The sequence below is a fragment of the Podarcis raffonei genome, chromosome 2 (genome assembly GCF_027172205.1).
Source record: "Podarcis raffonei isolate rPodRaf1 chromosome 2, rPodRaf1.pri, whole genome shotgun sequence".
Taxonomy (NCBI): domain Eukaryota; kingdom Metazoa; phylum Chordata; class Lepidosauria; order Squamata; family Lacertidae; genus Podarcis; species Podarcis raffonei.
This window is the reverse complement of record NC_070603.1, coordinates 6,942,924-6,951,754: the sequence shown is the minus strand read 5'-3', so window position 1 is coordinate 6,951,754 and position 8,831 is coordinate 6,942,924.

Here is an 8,831-nt window from a genome sequence, read left to right as displayed (position 1 = left end):
CCTGACTCTGGTCGAGGCCAGCCTAACCTCTCTGAGGCCTGGGACCTTCAGGATGTTTTTATTTGCAGACCGTAGGTTCCTCTGTGGGGCATACCAGGAGAGGCAGTCCCGTAGGTACGAGGGTCCTAGGTCGTATAGGGCTTTAAAGGTTAAAACCAGCACCTTAAACCTGATCCTGTACTCCACCGGGAGCCAGTGCAGCTGGTATAGTACCGGATGAATGTGATCTCGCAGCGAAGACCCCATAAGGAGTCTCGCTGCGGCATTCTGCACCCGCTGGAGTTTCTGGGTCAGTCTCAAGGGCAACCCCACGTAGAGCGAGTTACAATAATCCAGTCTGGAGGTGACTGTCGTGTGGATCACAGTGGCTAGGTCAGGGCGAGAGAGATAAGGGGCCAACTGCTTAGCTTGGCGGAGATTAAAAATGCCGCCTTTGTTTTAGCTGTAATCTGCACCTCCATAGAGAGGGAGGTATCGAAGATTACACCCAAACTCTTAACGGACAGTGCTGGCACTAATTGCACCCCCGCAAGAGATGGGAGTTGCCCCCCCAATCCCATATCGTCCTGTCCCAGCCAGAGGACCTCTGTCTTCGAAGGATTTAACTTCAACCGGCTCCCACGTAACCATCCAGCCACAGCTTCCAGACATCTGGTCAGTGTGTCTGGGGCCGAGTCAAATCTGAGGAACAGTCACCAGTTTCACTTCAGAGGTGGACAACGTATCAAAAGGCATTCTCTACACATCAAGAATAATTTTATTTGAATTTATATCCTGCCGTTCCTCCCAAAGATGCCCAGAACAGCAAGCACATCTGCAATAAAAACCCTTTTTAAAAAGAAGCATTCTGAAAACAGTTTTAAAATTTAAAAAATAGTCACAGTTTTGAAAAAATATATAAGACATTCTACAAACAGTTCAAAACATTCTCTCATCCAGTGATCTCAAGGTTGCCAGGAAGAAGAAGAAAAAGAGTTTGGATTCGATATCCCACCTTTCACTCCCCTTCAGGAGTCTCAAAAGCAGCTAACATTCTCCTTTCCCTTCCTCCCCCACAACAAACACTCTGTGAGGTGAGTGGGGCTGAGAGACTTCAGAGAAGTGTGACTGGCCCAAGGTCACCCAGCAGCTGCATGTGGAGGAGCGGAGACGTGAACCCGGTTCCCCAGATTACGAGACTACCGCTCTTAACCACTACACCACACTGGCTCTCAGGAACAGTACCCTTCAGCCATCAAATGCCTGGGTAAACAGGAATGATTTTAAATTCCTCATGAAATGCAGAATTGACAGAGGCAGATGCCTCTCACCAAGGAGAGCATTCCACAGATGGAGAACCACTTCTGAAAAGGCTCTCTCCTGGGTCAACACTATCTGGGCAGTCTGGGCAGATATAGATTTTTCTCTCCACCAATGCTGGGGAAACTATGGCCCTCCAGATGTTGCTGACCCTGGCTGAGATTGACAAGAGTTGGGAGCTGGAGTCTAACAACAACTGGGGGGCAAAATCTTCCCCACCTCTGCACAGTGCTATCAGTTCTACTCTTGTCATAGAATTTCCCACCTTCTCTGCCCTCTCTACAGAGCCTTTTGCAACACATCCTCATTCCTAACATCTTAGGTGGCCGCCTGTGGCACCAAGCAATTTCCATGTTGTGCTTTTAGACCTGGGAGTGACTTGTGGGTGTATTCAAAACATGATATTTGAGAAAACACGAACATGCAACTGGGAAATAGCCCTCAGATACATAGGCACAAGTACCAATTTGGTGGGGTTCCTGCTCAGGAGAGACTTAATGTTATTCCAGCTTTGAAGATAATGTTGCCAATCACCGTGAAGGAACCACTTGAAAATCAGGACCATCCTTCACTGGGTAGTAATTGCAAAATAAACTAAAGATCTTGACAGTAAATTACAAGGATCAAGTTTTCGAAACCAGTCTAACCAAGTAGAACAAGTTGGAAGAGAGCAGGAAAATATATTTTTTTAAAAAATAGAATGTACAGAAGGAATCTGGAGGAGAATTTACTCCAATGTAGTGGAATAATAGGAGATTCACGACAAACAAAAGGAAGTAGTTCTTCACACAGTATCTAATTAAATTTGATCATTGCAGATGGTGACAGCAGTCACGAAATTAAAAGACGCCTGCTTCTTGGGAGAAGGGCAATGGCAGGCCTAGACAGCATCTTGAGAAGTAGAGACGTCACCTTGACAACAAAGGTCCGTATAGTTAAAGCTATGGTTTTCCCAGTAGTGATGTATGGAAGTGAGAGCTGGACCGTAAAGAAGGCTGATCGCCGAAGAATTGATGCTTTTGAATTATGGTGCTGGAGGAGACTCTTGAGAGTCCCATGGACTGCAAGAAGATCAAACCTCTCCATTCTGAAGGAAATCAGCCCTGAGTGCTCACTGGAAGGACAGGTCCTGAAGCTGAGGCTCCAGTACTTTGGCCACCTCATGAGAAGAGAAGACTCCCTGGAGAAGACCCTGATGTTGGGAAAGATGGAGGGCACAAGGAGAAGGGGGCGACAGAGGACGAGATGGTTGGATAGTGTTTTCGAGGTTACCAGCATGAGTTTGACCAAACTGCGGGAGGCAGTGGAGGACAGAGGTGCCTGGCGTGCTCTGGTCCATGGGGTCACGAAGAGGTGGACACGACTAAACGACTAAACAACAACAACAATCTAATTAAATTATGGAACTTGCAACCACAAGTTGTAGAGATGGCTACCAATTTGGTGACTTGATTAGATGAATTATAGGAGGATAAGACTATCCCTGGCTACTACACATGATGGCTACATATCACCTCCAGGATCACAGGCAGCATCGAATGAATACCAGTCACTGGGGAACAATAATGGCAAGAAGGCAATTGCATTCATGTCTTGGTTGTGGACTTCCCATTGCTTGACCACTTTGAGAAATAAGATGCTGGACTAGATGGGCCTTTGTCTGAATCCAGCAGGACTCCTCTTAAATGCTTTTGGTGGTGGTGAGGGGGCTGCCAGGGAGAGGAAGGAGGATGGAAGTCATCTCCCACCTACTCCCTTTCACCAGTACTTCTATGGACTGAAGCATTCGAATACAGCATTTCATACTGATGATTCAAATTTTGGATGTGAGAGCTGAATAATTTGCAGGCAATCCTATACACATCTGCCCAGATGCAAGTCCCATTCCATTTTGTAGGACTGAGAATAAGTGAATAAATACATGATTTCCGCCATAAGAGTTGTTCACATTTTAAAAAATTATCTTTTGATTTTTGGCAGGAGTCAAATATGAAATCTCAGAAGCAGTCAAATATTGTTAAATGTGAAATGCTACTGCATATCACCTCTCAGATACTGTCAAATGTTAGGATGAGAAAGAATGCTATCAATACTGAAATGCAATCTCAAAGTTAAATATCAGTTTTGAAGATCAGAAAACGATTTTGGGATCAAATTCATTTCAGTTCTGGTGTTCATAAATTAGATCAGGAGCACTGAATAAACAGAACCACCCTTGTTTAACAGGAAAAACATTGTTCTGGATGTAATCTCTAGCAACCTTCTTAGGTTATCAGATGTTCGCTCAAATGTTTAAAAAGCCTCTCCCTTATTTCAACTGGGAAATGCATTCAGAGTACTTATTATATACCTATTTTCTTTAAGCAGTCAGCGTTTCCCGTACTTGAAGTTCTAAGAGTACAGGCTTAGCATCTGATTCCCAAGCTAACAAATATTTCCAGATTCCTATCTGAGTTTTAGGGAGATTGTGGAAAGGAACTCAAGGGATAACCACTTATGGTTTTAAACTGATGGGTTTTGATTAAAACCTCATGCCAAGCAAAGAATGCAAGTACCTCGCCCAAGGACAGGGAGCCATCGTTCAACTCCCATCAGCCTCAATCAGTAAAGGAAGATGAGAGTTGTAGCTCAACAACATCTGGAGGGTATAATGTTGTACCTGACTAGAATATAGATCCTCATTCCTGCTTTACAAATGAACAGGGCAGGCATATGAATATGTAGCTGCCTCCATCATGTCTTTGTAGGCCCAGAAGTGAGAGCCAGAGAATTCCCAGCTCCCATTTTTTGTAAACAGTAGGCCTTCTGAGACAAGAATTTCAGTATTCAGTGCAAGCATCTGTTTAGAATGGCTATGCTCAGTCAGCTTTGTGTGGGGCATATGAGTAACAACACACAGCGATTTTGAACCCACACTGAGAGCATTTCTCTTGCCACTGAAAAACCACAGCTGACTCCTCACATCTCGTACTTCTAGAGATGCTAGCAAGTTGCTGCAACTGGCATATTTTTGCAAATGCTGCTCCTGTGAACAGCTCATTCATTGGAACATTAGAAAGTGGCCAGAGAGGGGGATACCCAGATGACCACAGCTCAGGTGAGCAGCTTTTGGGGTGAATAGGCCAGCTGCAGTAACACCTGCACATAGGAGCCTAAGACATGCTTTTAAAAATATTTGCAATTTGATCCATAGATCCATGAGAAGAGTATTGGTTGTGGATCCTTTCCTCGTTTTTTTCCCTTTGCAAACAGATGGGAAGGTACAGGGTGAAGGGGATGTTGGCAGGGTGCAAATGCACCAGCAGGAATGCCAAATGGCTCCACTAGTGTGTTTGCACCATGCTGACCCTTTTGCCAATTCACCCTTTCTCCTCTCCCTCCTGGAAAGCAACACTGGCCCACCTGCCAGGAAGCTAGCCTAGGGGCTCTGTCCCCACCACCCCTGCTCCGCAAGCCACTTCTGCAAAGAGGGTGACCAAAATTTCCTGTGTACAGGCTGGAGTATCATATATTGGCTCTTAATGTAGTAAGTTTTGAGTCACTACACAAATAGGTGGGTCTGGTTTTATTTTGTAATAGCTATGGTATGAAATCTGAACACCTTGACTTTCACAACCATAACTTTAATCATGGGCTGTCAGTGGACGGAGCAAATAATTATCCAAAGTTTATGTCCTTTAGACAAAACATCAATGATATTATATATTGCTGTAAACCACATAGAGGATTGTGTTAGGTTTATTTTAAGAACCAAGCAGTGTGTATTTTTAAAATAAATAAATAAATAAATAAATAAATAAATAAATAAATAAGGTCAGGAGTTGCAACTGCACTCAGTTGAAGTGAACATTCTGAGACCAAATTTATAAAATCAGCAGCTTTGTGCCCATCTTATAAAGATGACATGAGATGACAGTTATGCGTTAGAATAAAGGTCACACTTTTATCACTTAAACTGTGTGATGTGGGATCATTAAAACATCCATTTGGAAACGTGCTTATTAGGGGGAAAGCGGGTTAGTGAAAATAACATACAAAAATACATTACACAGGAAGAGATTGCAAGCAAAAGAGTGTACATTAAGCAAAATTACATACATAAATGTATATATTAGAAATGCACACTAAAATACTGACAAATATTCATGAGGATTTAAAAACAACAACCCCAGACTGTTATAGGAATATGGAAAATAGAATTTAAGATTGCAAAGATGAGAAGTTGGGAGCAACAAGTACTGACAGATGCATCCATCCCTTGGGCAAGTGAAACATAGCATATACAGTGGTACCTTGGTTTACAACCATAATCTGTTCTGGAGGTCCGTTTGTAAACCAAAACAGGTTGTAACCCAAGGCGCGCTTTCGCCAATGGGGCCTCCAAAAAAAGGTGTTTGAAAAAAAAATGGGTTGTAATCCAAAAAAAGGTTGCAAACCGGGACACACACTTCCACATTTGACGTGTTTGTAATCCAAAACATATGCAAACCAAGATATATGCCAACCAAGGTACCACTGTAAATGCAAATGCAAATATTAGTGAAAATAATATAAAAATCCATTATAATGGAGCAGTTTCTTTGCGATGAGAGATAGATAGATGATGATAGATAGATAGATGATAGATGATAGATAGATAGATAGATAGATAGATAGATAGATAGATAGATAGATAGATATAGATAGATGATAGATAGATATGTTAGGAGAGGCTCAGAACTTACAGGGTTAAGAGTTCTGAGTGATGACGCCTCACATTCCGAGAGGTGTGTTTAGAACACGGAAGTGGGAGTGGTCAGTATCTCTGAGAGAGAGAGAGAAAGACACACACAGTGTGCGTGTTAGCTCCGTTGAGAGAGCAAGCGACATGTCCGCTCTGTCGCCAGGAGATTTATAGATGTTGTGTTTTGCTAAGGAATAAAGACTTTAAGATAAGGAGACTGCTGCGTTTCAGCCTGAGTTATTGCCTTCGCACGAAGAACGTTCAAGCTTCTGTTCCGCTGTGTTTTACAAGCTCTGCTGAGTCAAAGGTCCCAGGGGGGAAGACCAGAGCGCAAAGGAAGTGTGCCGGACCCCCCGGACGAAATTGACCCTCAACAGGTTATGGAGATCAGCAATAAAGATAAGCAACGTTCGTGCGTGTAAGAGGCCAGCAGCCAAAGGCCAGCTAAGGAGTAGCTGGTGCCAGCCAGGAGTTCGCTGGGAGGATCTGATCTGCCGGACCGGGAGGTGCTACTGTATCGTAAGTAGGCCGGACCCCGGGGGAGAGATGGCAGACAGCCAGAGGTCGTCAATCCCTCTTGATAAGATGGACGGGAGCAAGCCCTGGGCCGGGAGAAGGCAGGCACTGAAGAAAGCAGTGGGAGCCAGGCCAGAGGGGGCTGAGAATTGCTCTGAGGAAGCACCGAGCCCAGAGGGGGCTGGAAGTCCAAGAGGGGCTGAGGGACGCCCAGAAGGCCCAGAGGGGGCTGGGACTGTGTTGGAGGGCTGCCAGAATGCCCCAATACGTGAGCTGCGTGCTGGAGAACAGCTGAGAGAAGAGAAGAGCTTTGCACCAGAGAATGGAGTTGCAGGCCATTCCAAGAGTCTTGAGAGTGCCCAGGCTGTTTGGCAGGAGCTGGAGGGGGTTTGCAGAGAAACCACAGCAGAAGCCAAAAGCCATTTTCCCAACAGCAAAAAGGCCTCGAGGAGGAGTGCTGCTGGAGAGGTTGGGGGGGCAGAGAAGACCAAAGGCAAGTTTGCAAAGTTTTCCACTAGGCGATGTTTTGTTTGTGCCTCGGCTAAACACCTGCGTCGCAGCTGCCCACAGAAAGCAAGGGAGCCAGGGCAGGATGTTTCCAAGGTCGCTTCCCATGGGAACCAGCCGGGTTTCCATGGCAACTGGGCCTGCAGAGGGAGCAGGCGTGGGAAAGCTTATCAGCTGACTGCGTCGATGGCGGTTCTGGAGAACACCTGCAGCGAGAGCCCCAAGGTCGGGGGCAGCAGGAAGTCAGTTGCTAAGGCAACAAAGAAGGACAACTCCGGAGGGGGGAGAGTCCTACATTGGGTTGTTGACTCGGCTGCGAATGCCCATCTGGTCACAGCGCCACCTGATGGACAAATGTGGAACTGCAAGGCTGTTTCAACTGAGAAAACAGTTAAATTTGCTACAGGTTCACAGGGACGTATAACCCATGTTTCTAACATGTTTGTCTCTTTCTTACAGGCTGAATTGAAGGTTTATGTTCTCCCTGAGATAAAACATTGCCTGCTATCTGTACCGTGCCTTTTACAGGAGGGATATTCAGTGAGTTTTGAAAACAATGTCTGTACAATTCGAGAGGGGGATAGATAGATAGATAGATAGATAGATAGATAGATAGATAGATAGATAGATGATAGATAGATAGATAGATGATAGATAATAGATAGATAGATAGATAGATATAGATAGATAGATAGATAGATAGATGATAGATAGATAATGGCAAAATTGCATACAAACATGTATACTAGGAGAAATTTGCACTAAAATGCTGAGGAGTTTTTATAACAAATAATTTGCAAACTTCCGTGGAAATGTGGAGAACCGAACTTTAAGACTGGAAACTCAGCCGCCCTGAACCCGGTCTTGGCTGGGGAGGGCGGGGTATAAATAAATTATTATTATTATTATTATTATTATTATTATTATTATTATTATTATTAAAGCAGCTTTGGATACGCCATTATCCCACCACAAGCATCTTTAGGCATCCCAGGACAGTGATTCTTATATTTTTCTTCCCTCACAGACCACTTGAACATTGCTGGTGCTCTCAGCAAACCAGTTAATAAACTTTTATGGTACTACAAATCAAATATAGCCCATTACCAGACTGTTATACCTGCTTATGAAAGCCATGGCTCCCAGATCTGGCTTCCCCTGACCCCTCTGCCCCAGTAATCCAGCCCTGGACAAAACCACCTCAATCTCCATCATAAAAAAATGAAATAAATCAAGTACAGTGGCAAGTACAGGTGGGTTGCTTTTTTTTAATGCTCTGAAACTTTTCATGGAATGCCTTAATGGAGGTTGTGGACCACCATTGTTCCAATGGTGGAACAATGTGGTGGTGTAGTGGTTAAGAGAGCCAGTGTGGTGTAGTGGTTAAGAGTGGTAGTCTCGTAATCTGGGGAACCAGGTTCGCGTCTCCGCTCCTCCACATGCAGCTGCTGGGTGACCTTGGGCTAGTCACGCTTCTTTGAAGTCTCTCAGCCCCACTCACGTCACAGAGTGTTTGTTGTGGGGGAGGAAGGGAAAGGAGATTGTTAGCTGTTTTGAGACTCCTTCGGGTAGTGATAAAGTGGGATATCAAATCCAAACTCCTCCTCCTCCTCCTCCCCTTCTTCTTCTTCTTCTTCTTCTTCTTCTTCTTCTTCTTCTTCTTCTTCCACAGACCACAATTTGAGGACCTCTGTCTTGTATCTCTCTATCCAACCAAGATCATCTTATCCTTTGAGCAGAGGCAACTGCTGCAAAGAAGGAAGCAAAATGAAAAATATCTAGCTAA